We start from the raw sequence: 17,580 nt of genomic DNA on the forward strand, positions 1-17,580 counted from the left end.
TGTGTGTACATATGTGTGTGTGAATTGATAACCGTTTTTTGATTCCCCTTGCATCTTTCTGAATGCAGACTCCCTGGAGAGAGAGAGAGAGAATGTGTGAGAGTGAGAGAGAGGGGAAGCCACTTCCCTGCCTTTCATTGGCTCAGAGACTGTTGAACCCAATTTCAGCCCATTGAGAAGGATAGATGGAGAGAGAGAGAGTGCCGAACTGGCAGATACAGAGCAGGGGTTAGTCTGATCACAGACTCGGTGCAGTTTTCAAGAGCAGATCTGTGTGTGTGTGTGTGTGGGAGGGGAGTTAGTGTGGACCCTCCCTTTCTTGGAGCTCTCCCCCCCCCCTCCCCCCCGCCCCCGCCGGTCCAACCACCCCCCCTCCCCTCCTTCCTCCTCCTCTTGTCCCTTACTCTCTCTTCCTTCCCTTCTTTCCAGTCCCGCTTTTGCATCGAACACAACCGCTTGGAGGCAGCGAGTTGCAGTTGTTTGGGCGGAATTTTAAACCCAGGACAGGCAGAAAAATAAATACAAACAAGATGCTTCCCCTTTGCCCGGCTGTGTGAAGACATTCCACCGCAGAGAGCGAGAGAGAGAGAGAGGAAAAAGCATCCCATGCAATTGTTAATGAAGGCTTTGCTGACTGCTTCACAGCTCCAGCTGACAGGCACCAACTGCCCTGTTCTCTTTTTAAGGTAAGCTAGTGGTTTCATTTCATTTTCCGGCTGTCAGTTTCGCCCTGTGGCTGGCTCTGCAATGTTTTGCTAATATCGGTTGTAAAAGAGAGGACCACTTCCAGCCAGGGGATCTATTGCAATTTTAATTTGGAGGTGGGTGGCGGGGGGAGAATGGATCCCTCTTTCCATCCCTCTCCAGCCCTTCCCTTCCCTGCTCAAAAAACAGTTGCAGGATCAGGGGAAACATGACATGAACATCAATTTCTTTTTGCATTTTCCCCAAACAAGGCTGGTGTTACAGCCTCTCACTCAATCCCAATCTAACAGAGACTGGAGCGGAATATTTAGCAGGCTGTCCGCTGTGGAGGGAGTGGGACAAGGTGCCTTCGGAGTGGTAGGGAAATGTGGGATTTCATTCAAATCTGCGGGTTCCAACTCCTCTCCGGCGGGGAGGGAGGTTGACACATTGTGCATGGGGCTGGGGGGTAACCTGTGTGTGGTCAGTTATTTTGGGGGCTAGCGGGTTCACCACTCTCTTACCATTAACAATCGGTGAGTATTATCCTTAGACAGCCGCTGATGTTGAATTGGAAACCTCTTCAGTGCCCTCAACCGTGAGACTGTTTGATAAATAACACCCGCAATTAACCATCAACTGAGCGGAGATTTGGGGACAGTGTGTACAGAGAGGGATTGGCGGAGAGAGATTCCCCCCTCCTCTCTCTCTCTCTCTGTGTCTCTTGTTAAATGTCGAATTGAGGGTTTTAGGTGTGGGGGAAATGGGTTAAAACATAAAGCGAAGAAAAGTAACGGGCGGGGAATTGGAGAGAGATCATGGATTCAGCGAAGCAGCCAACTTACTGGGAAATTATGAATGGAAAAAAAAGGAAAATAAAAATCAGCAGGATTAAGTGGAGAGTCTGAGACAGATAGGGATGTGGGGGTAGATAGGTAGAGTAGTGAGGGGCAGATAGAGGAGTGAGGGGCAGATAGAGGAGTGAGGGGCAGATAGAGGTGTGGGGGGCAGGTAGAGGAGTGAGGGGCAGATAGAGGAGTGAGGGGCAGATAGAGGTGTGGGGGGCAGGTAGAGGAGTGAGGGGCAGATAGAGGAGTGAGGGGCAGGTAGAGGAGTGAGGGGCAGATAGAGGAGTGAGGGGAAGATAGAGGAGTGGGGGCAGATAGAGGAGTGAGGACAGATAGAGGAGTGAGGGGCAGGTAGAGGAGTGAGGGGCAGGTAGAGGAGTGAGGGGCAGATAGAGGAGTGAGGACAGATAGAGGAGTGAGGACAGATAGAGGAGTGAGGGGAAGATAGAGGAGTGGGGGCAGATAGAGGAGTGAGGGGCAGATAGAGGAGTGAGGGGCAGATAGAGGAGTGAGGACAGATAGAGGAGTGAGGACAGATAGAGGAGTGAGGGGCAGACAGAGGAGTGAGGGACAGGTAGAGGAGTGAGGGACAGGTAGAGGAGTGAGGGGTAGATAGAGGAGTGAGGGGCAGATAGAGGAGTGAGGGGTAGATACAGGTGTGAGGGGCAGATAGAGGAGTGAGGGGTAGATACAGGAGTGAGAGGAAGATAGAGGAGTGAGGGGCAGGTAGAGGAGTGAGGGGCAGGTAGAGGAGTGAGGGGCAGATAGAGGAGTGAGGGGCAGATAGAGGAGTGAGGGGCAGATAGAGGATGAGGAGCAGATAGAGGAGTGAGGGACAGGTAGAGGAGTGAGGGGCAGATAGAGGTGTGAGGAGCAGATAGAGGAGTGACGGTAGATAGAGGTGTGAGGGGCAGATAGAGGAGTGAGGGGCAGATAGAGGAGTGGGGAGTAGATAGAGGTGTGAGGGGCAGGTAGAGGAGTGAGGGGTGGATAGAGGTGTGAGGGGCAGGTAGAGGAGTGAGGGGTGGATAGAGGTGTGGGGGCAGATTGAGGAGTGAGGGGTAGATAGAGGAGTGAGGGCCAGATAGAGGAGTGAGGGGCAGATAGAGGTGTGGGGGCAGATAGAGGAGTGAGGGGCAGATAGAGGAGTGAGGGGCAGATAGAGGAATGAGGGGCAGATAGAGGTGCTGGGAGCACAGGCTCTAGGAAGAGAAGATGGGAAAAGGCGGCGGAGATATCTGTAGGAGTGTGAGGAAAGACATTGGAAAGTGCGAGTGAGGTGGGAACTGAAGAAAAATGAAGCGCAGCTTTATAAATGTAATTGAGACAGGAAGAGAGAGAGAATTTATTTTAATAATAGCGTGGCGAGGAAAGGGGGGGGGGGACAGAGAGAGTGTGAATGTGAATGAAGAATGCGAGAATGGGAAATTCACAGCGTTCACACACATGTCAGGGTGAGTGGAGAGCAAATAATAATGGTGTTGGAGAAATCTGAATGTTTGTGTGTTTGGGAGGGGGGGGGGTTAAATAATGATTGAATGAATGAATGAGACAACGAAACGCACACAGTTTGGAATTATTCAGCTTTGAACATGGACAGTAACATCACTCGAGCCACAGACTTTATTCTGCATTGTCACCCGACTATTGTGTGCTGGGCAGATTTGGAGTGTAAATTCAGATGTGGCTGTGGTAACCACATTTCCACGGAGACAGAACTTTGATTGTTACTTTGGGAGTGGGTGGCAGCGTGGTGTGTGTGTGTGGATTGGGGGGCGGGGGGGGGTGGGGCGTGTTTGGTTGTTGGGAGTCCCTGTAAGATGGCACAAGACTCTACTGTGTTTGAAATTGGAAGCACATCTCTCTCTCTCTCTCTCTGTCTCTGTCTCACTGCAGTTACAGCAAGAGCAGCAATCCCATGAACTGTCGGTTGCGTCTGCACCCTCTGTGAACTGTATCTTAAAATGTTAGAGCCTGGATCAACTTAAAATATCCCAATAATAAATCACTGTCCACCAGCAAGCATTTCTGGATGACATTCCATTAGATAGAGACCCTTGCTTATTGCCGACTATTGCAGGAATTAAACCGACTTTCACATCATAAATCGGCTTTTAAGAAAGGTGACTGCTCCAAGTTCTGGGCCAGTTGTTAAATAACATTCTCAGGGCGCAGCAGAAAGCTGGATTCAAAATGGTCGGGGCATTGGCTGCTGTACATGTTTCTAACTTTGGGAAGACGTGTGGGGAGGGGAGAACAGGACAGTGGGGCGAAATGGATAGCTCTTCCACCGGTTGATGGGCCGAAGATCGTGCTGCAAGATTCTGTTGATGCAAGGGAGGCCCAGAAACATCCCTATGCAAAAATAGAATGAAGGATCAAACCATTGGGAAGTGTGAGGACGTTGATTAAGAGCAGAGTCTTGTGTGTGTGCACTCACTGTCAGACCGATTGTCTGTCGTTTCTCCCGCTGATACAAGTGAAACTTTTTATCTCAGAGACAGGGAGAGGGAGAGGTTACACTGAAGGATATTTTGGAAGAGGGTGTGTTGGCAACTCTCACTGTGCATTCACTATAGACAATAGTCACTAGAGGGCAGAATCACTCTGTTAGACACTCATACCACTCTGCCATCTGCATTCTGAGACATGTCCCTGGTATCTAACACTCGGGCACTCAGTCTCTCCCGGCTCAGCCTGGCTTCTTCAGCTGAATGCAATGCTGCTGCCGTCATCACCACCTTAAACTGCAGAGTCAGAGGGGGAAGGCGAGAGAAACCTGTGCATGCAATATCTGCAACCTCCTTTGGAAAGAAATTGCAGTCAAAAAAATCTATAGAGGGAGAAATCCGAGTCAGTTGGATTGCCAGCAAAAAAAATATATTTATTTGTTTCAAAAGATTTTATTCCTTAAAGTTCCTTAGGCTTTTTATTTTGCTTTTTGTAAAAAAAAGTCAACCTCTTTGTTATAGCCTCAGAATGAGTTGTCTGTTTTCAACTAAGATGTCTCTCCCCCACCCCCACCTTTGGTTTGTTTCCAGTGAGGTCCCAGTGTCTGGACTCAATAAAATGTGGTTTGACTAAACTATTTGGTTAACTGGTGACAGGCGAGGGGTATCCGATTGGAAAAGTTGCTTCGCTTCCCCGTGCACTCCATCATCTTCTGATCTCTCAATGAAAGATCAGCTGGGTTGTGTGGGCACTGAACCCAGAAACATAGAATATAGCAGCAGGAGGAGGCCATTCGGCCCTTTGAGCCTGCTCCGCCATTCATTGTGATCATGGCTGATCATCCAACTCAATAGCCTGATCCCACCCCCCCCACCATATCCTTCGCACCAAGTGCTATATCTAACTGCTTCTCAATGTTTTGGCCTCAGCTGCTTTCTGTGGTGGTGAATTCCACAGGCTGCCCACTCTCTGGCTGCAGGAATTCCTCCTCATCTCTGTCCTAAAAGGTTTGTGCGGCACGGTGGCACAGTGGTTAGCGCTGCTGCCTCACAGCGCCAGCGACCCGGGTCAATTCCGGCCTGGGTCACTGTCTGTGTGGGGTTTGCACATTCTCCCCGTGTCTGCGTGGGTTTCCTCCGGGTGCTCCAGTTTCTTCTCACAGTCCAAAGATGTGCGGGTTAGGCTGATTGGTTGTGCTAAATTACTTCTTAGTGTCAGAGGGATTAGCAGCATAAATATTTGGGGTTAGGACCTGGGTGGGATTGTGGTTGATGCAGACTCGAATGGCCTTCTTTTGCACTGCAAGGATACTGTGATACTGCTTACTCCGTATCCTCAGACTGTAACCCCTGGTTCTGGACACCCCCACCATTGGGAACATCCTGCTTGCATCTACTCTGTCTCGTCCTATTAGTATTTTATCGGTTTCTATGAGATCCCCCTCATTTTTTTGAATACAATCCAGCGAATACAATCCTAACCGACTCAATCTCTCCTCATACGTCATACGCATCATCCCAGGTCTGGTAAGGGGAAATCAGGGAGGGACTGGAGGTGAGATGCTGTAACCAGGTTCAATATCCTCGATTTGGGAGGGTTCAGGGCTTTTTCCTCAAAATTGTTGCATTTTGGTAATAATCGAAATAGTGATGCCTCCGTTATCGAATAGTGTGCTCAGGTTTACATATAAAACCCCAGAGGCTGGGGTGCATCGTCACCCCAGCTAACGACATTTTAATCTAATTACTTAAGTTTCTTTTATCATTTTGTATCAGTGACCGTGTCCCGCCAGGGGATGTAACTCTGGCCATTTTTTGTGTAATTTATTGATTATTGCTTTTGTTAAAAGAATATAAAACTCCAGAGCATCAGATAATGTCCAGCTCACGGTCAAATCCATCCACAGCCTGAAAACTGTGGTGCTCAGACCCGATGGCACTTGTGGCGTTGATGTGGCTCGAGTGTTTGGTGGACTCTTGTCCGAACTGATCACTATTTGGATGGAATTCCACATCGACCCTGCGTCCTGACACCTCCCCCTGGAGCTGCAGCTCCAAAATTATATGAGCTGCTTTGCGGAAATTCATTCCGTGCCTTTCTGTTCAGCTGTGGGGAGGGTCGGGGGGGGGGAGGGGGGGGGGTGCTTGCTAGATGTGAGTCCTCCCTTTTTCCATTGGCAATCTGGCGTAGAGTGTGTCACATGCAGTAGTACCGCGCCATTGTAGATGAAGATGGTTCACGGACTCCCAGGCCACATGCCCTTTCTGTGGCCAAGGGGAGCCCGTGTCCTACCTTTATGTCAATTGCCCCTTTTTAGTTATTTGAAAGGGAGTCCAAATTCCTGTCTTCTGTCACTCAGTGCGGAGGGGGTGGGAGGGGTGAAGAGGAAGGAGGACCGCCTCTGCTCCTGGGCCTGGTCAACCTGGCCATGAACATGTCTGGGCAGTGTGTGGTCAATGGGGCTGTCTGGCCTGACTGTCTGCACCTCTCCCGCAGCTATGTTCACGACGGGTAACCTTGGAGAGGGGGCATACAGTGTCCACTTCAGGTCTTATGTGACTGATGGGCAGTGTTGGGGGGGCTACGGTGTATCACCACCCCCAGAATTACATTCTAATTTATTTAGTTAAGTTAGGATTGTCAGAGGATACAGCAAGATATAGACCTGTTGGAAACTTGGGCAGGGAAATGGCAGATGGAATTTAATCATGGAGTTTAATCCAGACAAGTGTGAGGTAATGCATTTTGGAAGGTCCAATGTATGTAGGAATTATACAGTAAATGGTAGAACCCTCAGAGTATTGACAGGCAGAGAGATCTGGGTGTACATGTCCAGTGATCACTGAAAGTGGCAACACAGGTGGATAAGCTAGTCAAGAAGGCATACGGCGTGCTTCCCTCATCGGTCAGTGCATTGAGTATAAACTTTGTCGGGTCATGCTGCAGCTGTACAGAACCTTAGTTAGGCCTCATTTAGAATATTGTGCACAATTCTGGTCCCCGCAGTACCAGAAGGATGTGGATGCTTTGGAGAGGGTACAGAGGAGGTTACCAGGATGTTGCCTGGGTATGGAGGGTATTAGCTATGGGGAGAGATTGGATCAACTCGGTTTGTTCTCCCTGGAATGATTGAGGTTGAAGGGTGACCTGATAGGGGTTTACAAGATTATGGGTGGCATGGACAAAGTGGATAGTCAGATGCTCTTTCCTAGGGTAGAAAAGTCAAGTACCAGGAGACATAGTTTTAAGGTGCGTGGGGAAAAGTTTAGAGGAGATGTGCGAGGCAAGTTTTTTCCACAGAGGGGGGTGAGTGTCTGGAACGCGCTGCTCGGGGAGGTGGTGGGAGCAGGTACGATAGCAACATTTAAGGGGCAACTAGACGAATACATGAATAGGATGGGAATGGAAGGAGACGGACTCCGTAAGTGCATCCGGTTTTAGCTTAGGCAGGCATCATGATCGGTGCAGGCTTGGAGGGCCGAAGGGCCTGTTCCTGTGCTGTACTGTTCTTTGTTCTTTGTACCTTTGAAGTGTCGATTCTTTGTTACAGTTACTCTCTCCCATTTCTGATTGATCGATTTTGGCTTTCTCAAAAGAGTATAAAACCCTGGGAATGCAATCAGGTAAAGATGGTATCTCCTATCCCTGATGTCTCTTGGCCGGAAAAATCCCATTGCTCTGCTCTTTTTCCCATAACCCTTAGCTTCAAACCATATCGATTCCTCCCTTAAAAAGATGCGATGGCTTTACTGCCTCAAACACAGCATCAATAACTGTGTCTGAGTGTGTGTGTGTGTGTGAGAGTGTGTGTATGTGTGAGTGAGTGTGTGTGAGTGTGTGTATGTGTGTGTGTGAGTATGTGAGTGTGTGTATGTGAGTGAGTGTATGGGTGTGTGTATGGGTGTGTGTGAGTGTGTGTGTGTGTGTGTGCGTGTGTATGTGTGTGAGTGTGTGTGTGTGCATGTGTGTGTGTGTGAGTGTGTGTATGTGTGTGTGTGTGAGTGTGTGTGTGTGCGTCTGTGTGTGTCTGTGTGTGTGTGTATGTGTGTGTGTGTCTGTGTGTGTCTGTGTGTGTGTGTATGTGTGTGTGTGTGAGTGTATGTGTGAGTGTGTGTGTGAGTGTGTGTATGTGTGAGTGTGTGTGTGGGTGTGTGTGGGTGTGTGTGGGTGTGGGTGGGTGTGTGTGTGCGTGTGTGAGTGTGTGTGTGTGAGTGAGTGTGTGTGTGTGTGAGTGTGTGTGAGTGTGTGTGAGTGTGTGTGTGTGTGGGTGTGTGTGTGGGTGGGTGTGTGTGTGAGTGAGTGTGTGTGTGTGTGAGTGTGTGTAAGTGTGTGTGAGTGTGTGTGGGTGTGTGTGTGGGTGAGTGTGTGAGTGTGTGTGAGTGTGTGTATGAGTGAGTGTGTGTGAGTGAGTGTGTGTGTGAGTGAGTGTGTGTGTGAGTGTGTGTGCGTGTGTGTGTGTGTGTGTGTGTGAGTGTGTGTAAGTGTGTGTGTGTATCTGGCAAACTCCCTGCTCACCATCCGAGTGAGTGACAACTTTAAATCAATCCCTCCTCAATGACTCATGCAATCAGAGACAGTTGTCTTTCCATCTTCAGAAGCTCTGTATGATGTAAAAATAAACAAGAATTAAATCCCCCGCTTTGGTCGTATTTTCGGAAGAATAGTCACTTCCACACCACTGGAGTTACCGGCGACCACAGAAATGTTTCTCAAGAAATATCTGATGTTAAAAAAAAACTCGGACACAGCTCACATCTTCCGATCTTTCACTAGATGTATTTTGAAGAGGTAGAATAATAATCTGCCACGGAACCTTGCAATGCACCTTCACATCATTAGTTCCCTTCAGGACCAGTGAGTGACCAGACTAATGTATAGGACCCTAGGAATGTGCTACACGGGACTGAGAGAAATCACTGTGAGCAGTGTCAAGGACAGCAACATCCCGTATGTTATTTTCCCTCTTATCCCTCAGTCTCATCCCATCCTCAAGCTTGCGTCCCTCTGTCCTGCACCAGATCCACAGGAAGGATGTAAATGCTCTGGACAAAGTGGAGAGGAGGTTGACCAGAATGTTGCAAGGGCTGGAAAAGTGTGGCTATGAGGAGGGATTGGATAGGTTGGGGTTATTTTCCTTGGAACGAAGAAGGCTGAGGGGTGATTTGAAAGAGGTGCACAAAATTATGAGGGGAGGAGATAGAGTGGACAGGGCAAAATTGTTTCCCTTGGTGGAGAATTCTAGAACTGGGGAGTGTCATAGATTCAAGATAAGTTTAGAAGGGACATGAGGAAAAATGCTTTTACGCTGAGGTTGTTGGGCGTCTGGAATTCATTGCCCTAGTTGATGGGGGAGGCAGAGACCCTAAACTCCTTTAAGAAGTACCTGGATCTGCACCTTGTGCTGTAAGCTACGGGGCTATGGGCAGGGTGCAGAAAGGTGGGATTAGAAAGGGCGTCTGGGTGTCCTCGAGCTGGCATGGACAAGATGGAGTGAATGTATCTTTCCTACGGTTCTATCTAATTCCCCAAAAAGGAGTTCATGGCCAGGCAGGTGCTGCAGTTAGTGGAGGTGCAAATGGATCTATTTACAATGGAGCTGCCTCATCAAACTTTACAGGCAAGATCGTCATGGGGATGAGGCCACCATACTACAGTGGGTATGTAGGTGAGTAACGCAGAGATTATAAATTCCCATCCCAGCTTTGCGACTGTGAAACTGAATTCAATCTTTGGGGTGCTACACGTGGTGATTGAAGGCTGCCAGTCTGCTGTTAGAAATCAGTGTGTTCACTGGTGTTGTGACTGGCCTGGCTTGGACCGAGTCCACACTGTACGGTTGATTTTGAATTCCATTTGAAGTCATTTAATAAGGCATCAGAGATTTGGGCTCAATATCTCAGCCAACATTCCCAGTGCAGCAATGAAGGAGAGCTGCACTGTCAGAAATACCATTTTTCGGATAAGTGGTAAAACCAAAGACCTCGCCTGTCCTCCTGGGTGGATGTGAACAATTCCATGGAACTTTTTTGAAGAAGAGATGGGGAGATTTCCTCTGTGTAATAACCTTCTCTTGACCAAAGATCTCTAAAAGTCAGATTATCTGGTCATTACCATAGAAACGCAGAGTAACGCAATGCAGAAGGAGGCCATTCAGTCATTGCATCTATACCGACTCTTTGAAAGAGTTGCCCAGTTAGTCTTACTCCCCCTTGTAGTTTTTCTTCTCTTTTAGGTAGTTGTCCAGTTGCCATTTCAAGGTGACTATCAAATCTGTTTCCACCATCATAGCTGGCAGCGCATTCTCAATCCTAAACACTTCCTGCCTATGTAAAAAATAATCATGTTCCCTCTTGTTCTCCTGTCAGTCACTTTAAATCCAGGTCTTCTGGTTATCGATCCTTCAGCTGTTAAAAGTGTGTTTTATGTATCCTATCTAAGCTGTTCATGATGCTAAAACATCTCTATCAAATCTTCTCCTCGTCAACAGCTTCAAGCCCTCCAGTCTATCCACATAACTCATCCCTCATCCCTGGAACCACTCTCGTAAATCTGTTATGCGTGCTCTCCAAAGCCTTCACATCCTTGCTAAAGTGTGGTGCCCAAAATTGGACACAATTCTCCACCGGGGGCTGAACAAGTGATTTATAAAACTTTTAGCACCGCTTTCTATTTGTTCTCTGTGCTTCCATTCGTTTACCCGAGCTCTCACATGCTTCATTAACTGCTTGTTCACCTGTCCTATATTGTTCAAAGATTGGAGTACAAACACCCCAGTCCTTCTTCCACCTCCTTTGGATGCCAGGTCTGTCATATGAGGAGAGACTAAGTCTGTTAGGATTGTATTCACTGGAGTTTATAAGGTGTGGAGATGCCGGTGTTGGACTGGGGTGGGCACAGTAAGAAGTCTCACAACACCAGGTTAAAGTCCAACAGGTTTATTTGGAATCACGAGCCTTCGGAGCGCTGCTCCTTCATCAGGTGAGTGAAGTCAATTCACCTGATGAAGCAGCGCACCGAAAGCTTGTGATTTCAAATAGACCTGTTGGACTTTAACCTGGTGTTGTGAGACTTCATACTGAATTTAGAAGAGTGAGAGGGAATCTCATTGAAACTTATAAAATTCTGACAGGGTTAGACAGGGTTGATTCGGAAAGAATATTCCCAATGGTGGGGGAGTCCAGAACGAGGGGTCGTAGTTTGAGGATAAGGGGTAAACCTTTTAGAACTGAGGTGAGGAGAAATTTCTTCACCCAGAGGGTGGTGAATGTGTGGAATTCACTCCTACAGAATGTAGTTCTGTCATTGTCTGTGTGAAGTTTGCACGTTCTCCCCGTGTCTGCATGGGTTTGCTCCAGGTGGTCCGGTTTCCTCCCACATTCCAAAGATGTGCAGGTTAGGTCTATTGGCCATGCTAAATTGACCCTCAGTGTACCCAAACAGGCGCCGAAGTGTGGCGACTAGGGGATTTTCACTGTAACTTCATTGCAGTGTTAATGTCAGCCTACTTGTGACTAATAAATAAATCTTACTTTAGTTGAGACCAAAATCTTGCGTGATTTCAAAAAATGTGCAGGTTTGGTTGATTGGCCATGCTCAATTGTGTCAGGTGGGATAACCCCTTAGTGTCAGGGGGGTTAGCAGGGTAAATATGTGGGATTATGGGGATGGGACCTGGGTGGGATTGTTGTTGGTGCAGGCTCGGTAGGCCAAACAGCCTCTTCCTCCACTGTAGGGATTCTATGATTCTATGATATCGCTCTTGGGGCTAAAGGAATCAAGAGATATGGGGGGAAGGCGGAATCAGGATATTGAATTCGATGATCAGCCATGATCAAAATGAATGGTGGAGCAGGATCGAAGGGCTGAATGGCCTTCTCCTGCTTGTTTATACCATTTAGAACCTCTTGCCTGCCATGGTCAGACTGCTGATTTGGAGAGCTGCTGGTTTTCCAGCTGACTCTCTGGGTGTAAAGTATTTTATTGTGCCGGGGTGGCCAAAAGCCTTGTATAAATGCAGGTTCCATGTTTCCAGCTGAACTGCTATTAACAAATTGACACTGACAGTGGCACTGGTACCATCAACATTTGGTTTTGGCCAAAGGCTGTACAGGTGCCGGCGAGTGTTCCAATCTATTACATTCTTACAAAGCCCAGGCAATCACAACTTATAAAATGCTGCTTAAAACAATAAAGGCTCATTTAAGACAGAGATGAGGAAAACTTCTATCTCAGAGAGTGGTGAGTCTCTGGACCGCTCTTCCTCAAAAGGTAGTGGAACTCGAGTCTTTGGGATGGGATTTTCCGGCCGCGCTCGCCCCAAGGCTGGAAAATCATAGAATCATAGAAACCCTACAGTGCAGAAGGAGGCCACTCGGCCCATCGAGTCTGCACCGACCACAATCCCACCCAGGCCCTACCCCCACATATTTACCCGCTAATCCCTCTAACCTACGCATCCCAGGACTCTAAGGGGCAATTTTTAACCTGGCCAATCAACCTAACCCGCACATCTTTGGACTGTGGGAGGAAACCGGAGCACCCGGAGGAAACCCACGCAGACACGAGGAGAATGTGCAAACTCCACACAGACAGTGACCCGAGCCGGGAATCGAACCCGGGACCCTGGAGCTGTGAAGCAGCAGTGCTAACCACTGTGCCACCGTTCCGCCCGAGGTCAATGGACCTTTGCACGGTCCGTGTCCCGCCCGCTACGATTCCCATAGAGGGCGGGACGGGAGTATTCCACCCTTTGAATATAGTTAAGGCAGACCGAGACAAATTCCTGATGATTTGATTTGATTTGATTTATTATTGTCACAGTGAAAAGTATTGTTTCTTCCGCAATGTACATTGTTAACAAGGCGGGGGGGGGGGGGTGAAAGGTTATCGGGGGTTGGCGGGAATGTGGGGTTGAGGTTACAATTAAATCAGCTGTGATCCTATTGACTGGCAGAGCAGGTTCAATGGGCCGAGTGGCCTACTCCTGCTCCTGATTTCCGTGTTTGGGTGTATGTGACTTCTTGATTTTTAATGACTGCGTTCTCCACTGTTGTTCAGTTTTCTGAAGGAACAATCTGAAGGAAAGGTCGGTGAGCTATTGAAAACAGTGTGTTTTATAAACTCAATCAATTCTGGTTCTCTTCTCATTCCTCTGCCATTGGCAGCCACGCCTTCAGCTACCTGAGCTGTCACTGCTGAAATTACCTCCACTCGATCACTCTCTCCTCCTTTAAGATCCTCTGAAAATCTATCTCTTTGATCAAATCTTTGGACACTTTTCTCAACAATAACAACTTACATTTCTATAGCACCTTTAATGTAATCAAGTGTCCCAAGGGGCCCCACAGGATCATTATAAAGCAAAATGAGGCACCAGGCCAGATGAGGCAGATGGCTCAAAGCTTGGTCAACGCTGTAGGCTTTAAGGAGCATCTTAAAGTAAGAAAGAGAGATTGCGAGTTGGAGAGGTTTGGGGAGGGCATTTCAGAGTTTGGACCAAGGCAGCTGAAGGCATGACCACCAATGATGGAGCAATGAAAATTGGGAATGCGCGAAAGGCCAGAATGAGAGGAATGCAGGGATCTCAGAGGGTTGTGGGGCTGGAGGAGATTACAGAGATGGAAGAGCAGGGGGTGCAGCGATTCCGTGGGGGGATTTGAAACCAACCGAGAATTCTAACTTTGAGACTTTGCCTGGGTGGGAGCCAGGGTAGGTCAGCAAGGCCAGTAGTGGAAGCGGAACGGGACTTCAGTGCGAGTTAGGACACGGACGACATAGTTTTGGATGATGCTGAGTTGATAAATGATAGAATGTGGGAGAGCAGTCAGGAGTGCGTTGTAATAATCAAGTCCAGAGGAATGGATGCAGGCTTCAGTAGTAGATGAGCTGATGCAGTGGCAACGTGATGGAGGTGGAAACAGGCAGTCACAGTGATGATGCAGACATGTTGTTGGAAGCTCATCAGGGTGACGATGGATTTAAGTTGCGGACGGTTCGGTTTAGTCTCAGACAATTGCCAGGGATAGGGAATGGAACAGAGTTCAGAGTGCAGACCATGAGGACAATAGCCTCAATCTTCCCCACATTTAATTGGTGGAAATTTCTTCTCACTCAGTACTGAATATCGGTGAATAACTGCGGATGCTGGAATTTGAAACAAAAACATAATTCAAAAGTGTACGTTAGGTTTCATACATTTGCTGAAGATACTTTGCTCCACCTCTCCCGACTCCTCTGCTGTTGCTGAATTGTCAGGACTGCTTACCCAATATTCAGAAAATGCTGGAAAATCTCAGCAGGTCTGACAGCATCTGTGGAGAGAGAATGGAGCCAATGTATCCCATTAGCTTTGGGGGTTCTCTCTCCACAGAGCTAGCGCCAGGGACCTGGGTTCAATTCCGGCCTTGGGTGACTGTGTGGAGTTTGTACGTTCTTCCCGTGTCTGCGTGGGTCTCCTCCGGGGACTCCGGTTTCCTCCCACTCTCCAAAAATGTGTGGATTAGGTGGATTGGCCATGCTAAATTGCCCCGTAGAATCCAAGATGTATAGGTTATAGAATTAATAGGGTAAATACGTGGGGTATGGGGATGTGGCCTGAGTAAGATGCTCTGTCCGAGAGTTGGTACAGACTCAATGGGCCAAATGGCTTCCTTCTGCACTGTAGGGATTCTATGATACTGAAAGCATTGTCATAGTTACAATAAGATGTTATTTATGACTTTGATAGGAATTGTTTCAATTTTGTGACAAAGTAAGGAACCTGATTGGAGGGTTTCAAGCATGGATTTGCGGGAAAGTTGGGCATGGATTAGGGAGGTGTCGACATGCTCAAGGAGAAAGGAAGGTTGGAGATAGAAAGGTTGTCTGAAATGTCAGTGGGGTCAAGGGTTCTCTGTTTTGAGGAGGGGTATGATGACGACAGGTTTAAAGGAGAGAAGCATTTATAATATTGGGTAAGATGGGGACCTGGAGGGGAGGTTGGGTGATCAACCGTTTAGCGGGAATGGGATTGTGGGAACAGGAGGTGGGTCTCTGGAACAAGGTGAACTGGGGGAGGGCATGAGGGGAGCAGGGAGAGGAATGAAAGGAAGATGTGAGTTCAGGACTAACGTGGAGATGCTGGCGTTGGACTGGGGTAAACACAGTAAGAGTTTTAACAACACCAGGTTAAAGTCCAACAGGTTTATTTGGTAGCAAATGCCATGAGCTTTAGGAGCTCTTCTCCTTCGACCTAACGAAGGAGCAGGACTCTGAAAGCTAATGCATTTGCTACCAAATAAACCTGTTGGACTTTAATCTGGTGTTGTTAAAACTCTTACTGAGTTGAGGACTAAGGCAGGGGGGAAGCCTGGGAGAAGCTTTGAGCCTGTGTGCTCGTGGAAGGGGGAGGGAGGGAAGTGGCTGATTGGGTGGTCTTAGTGACACAGAAACCCGTGAGTTCCTTGTATTTGTTGATGGAGGAAACACTGGAGATAGATTGCAGGAAAGGAGCCAGGGATTATCTTTGCATTCCTGGATGATCCTTGAATAGTCAACATGTTTATTCAGACGATAGCGCTTGATAGTGCTTGATGCAGTGCAGATAGACCTGGCTGTGAATGGCTAAACCAGTTTGTTCTCTGTATCCTTCCAAGTCTTATGTGGCTCACATTTTGTTTTGTGGCATTACTGTGAAGCACCTTGGGATGTGCTGCTCTGTTAAAGATGTTAGATACATGCAAATCATTTCTGCTGTCTGCTCTGTTCTCCCCCTGTGGAAGTGAGATCCAGCATCTGAAAAATGCATCAAACTGTCAAAAGGACTTTTGACCTGCTTCATCCTTGAAGGTGGTCCAGGGTGGACATGTTAAACAACTCCAGCAGTCCAAAGGCTTTGAAGGAGCCTTGTTTGCATTGCCGGCTGTAATACCCATTCCTGTAACTCCCTTATACACTGGTGACAGTGCAAGGCACAGACTGATGATATCAGAACTGTGAGATTATAACTATCAGAAAGGACTGAACAGCCTTGACTCCCTTGTCCCAGGAAAGAGAAGAAGGAAAGATGAGCTGACAGCGGTCATTATGAAGGGTAAATATACATAGAATCATACAATCCCCACAGTGCAGAAAGAAGGATCTGCATTGACTCTCCAGTAAGAAGTCTCACAACACCAGGTTAAAGTCCAACAGGTTTATTTGGTAGCAAATACCATAAGCTTTCGGAGCACTGCTCCTTCGTCAGATGGAGTGGAAATGTGCTCTCAAACAGTGCACAGAGACACAACATCAAGTTACAGAATACTAATTAGAATGCGAATCCCTACAGCCAGCCAGGTCTTAAAGGTACAGACAATGTGGGTGGAGGGAGCATTAAACACAGGTTAAAGAGATGTGTATTGTCCAGTCCTCAACTCAGTGGCCTTCACGACACACGACAGCGCAGAGTCGCTGAGCAGAAACTCAGCCAAGCTCCGCACACATGAGGACGGCCTAAACCGGGATGTTGGATTTATGTCACATTATCAGTAACCCCCACAGCTTGCCCCCTGGACTTGCAGAATCTCAGTAGCTGTTCTGTCTGGAGACAATACACATCTCTTTAACCTGTGTTTAATGCTCCCTCCACTCACATTGTCTGTACCTTTAAGACGTGGCTGGCTTTGGGATTCGCATTCTAATTAGTATTCTGCAACTTGATTTCTGTGTCTCAGTGCACTGTTTGAGAGCACATTTCCACTCCATCTGACGAAGGAGCAGCGCTCCGAAAGCTTATGGTATTTGCTACCAAATAAACCTGTTGGACTTTAACCTGGTGTTGTGAGACTTCTTACTGTGTTCACCCCAGTCCAACGCCGGCATCTCCACATCTTGACTCTCCAAAACAGCATCTCACCCAGGTCCATCCCTTCGCCTTATTGCTTAAGGCTGTGCCAATCCACCTAACCTGCACATCTTCGGACTGTGAGAGGAAACCGGAGCACCCGGAGGAAACCCACGCAGACACGAGGAAAACGTGCAAACTTCACACAGACAGTGACCCAAACCAGGAATCAAACCCAGCGCTGTGAGGCAGCAGTGCTAACCACTGTGCCACCATAACGTTTATACAGAAGATGGGCAGGATTCTCCGGTTGTGTGCTCCCCAAGACCAGAAACTCCTGCCCGAGCTCGACAGACCTTTGACTGATTTACCAAATTTTCTGTCTCGCCCGCTACGGTTCCCATGGCGGGCAGGACGGGAAAATTTCAGCTGATGTTTCCACTTGCTGGGAGTCAGCAAAACCAGGGGTTGTTGACATGGGGTGGCCACTAATAAACTTCACAAGAGATTTGGAGAAAGCTCTTTACTCAGGGAGTGCTAAGAATGTGCAAAGCGTTTCCACAGGGAGTGGTTGCGGTGAATATCAGAGATGCATTTAAGGGAAATCATAGAATCCCTACAGTGCAGAAGGAGGCCATTCAGCCCATCGAGTCTGCACAGGCAACAATCCCACCCAGGCCCTGTCCCCGTAACTCCACATATTTACCCTGCTAATCCCCCTGACACTAGGGTTAATTTAGCACGGCCAATCAACCTAACACGCACATCTTTGGAGTGTAGGAGGAAACCGGAGCA

The 17,580-nt window shown here is 48.0% G+C and overlaps 1 protein-coding gene across 2 annotated transcripts in view; it reads left to right on the forward strand.

Annotated features, from left to right (window-relative positions):
* The first annotated feature begins 433 nt into the window (after nucleotides 1–433).
* cdh11 (cadherin 11, type 2, OB-cadherin (osteoblast)) overlaps nucleotides 434–17,580 on the forward strand; it is a 217,308-nt gene continuing 200,161 nt past the window's right edge. The window contains exon 1 of one of the 2 annotated variants that reach the window (XM_078210541.1): nucleotides 434–686. The gene's annotated coding sequence lies outside the window, so the exon portion shown is untranslated. The remainder of the gene's footprint in view (nucleotides 687–17,580) is intronic. The other variant, XM_078210543.1, reaches the window with a different exon arrangement.

The sequence above is a fragment of the Mustelus asterias genome, chromosome 4 (genome assembly GCF_964213995.1).
Source record: "Mustelus asterias chromosome 4, sMusAst1.hap1.1, whole genome shotgun sequence".
In the NCBI taxonomy this organism is placed as follows: domain Eukaryota; kingdom Metazoa; phylum Chordata; class Chondrichthyes; order Carcharhiniformes; family Triakidae; genus Mustelus; species Mustelus asterias.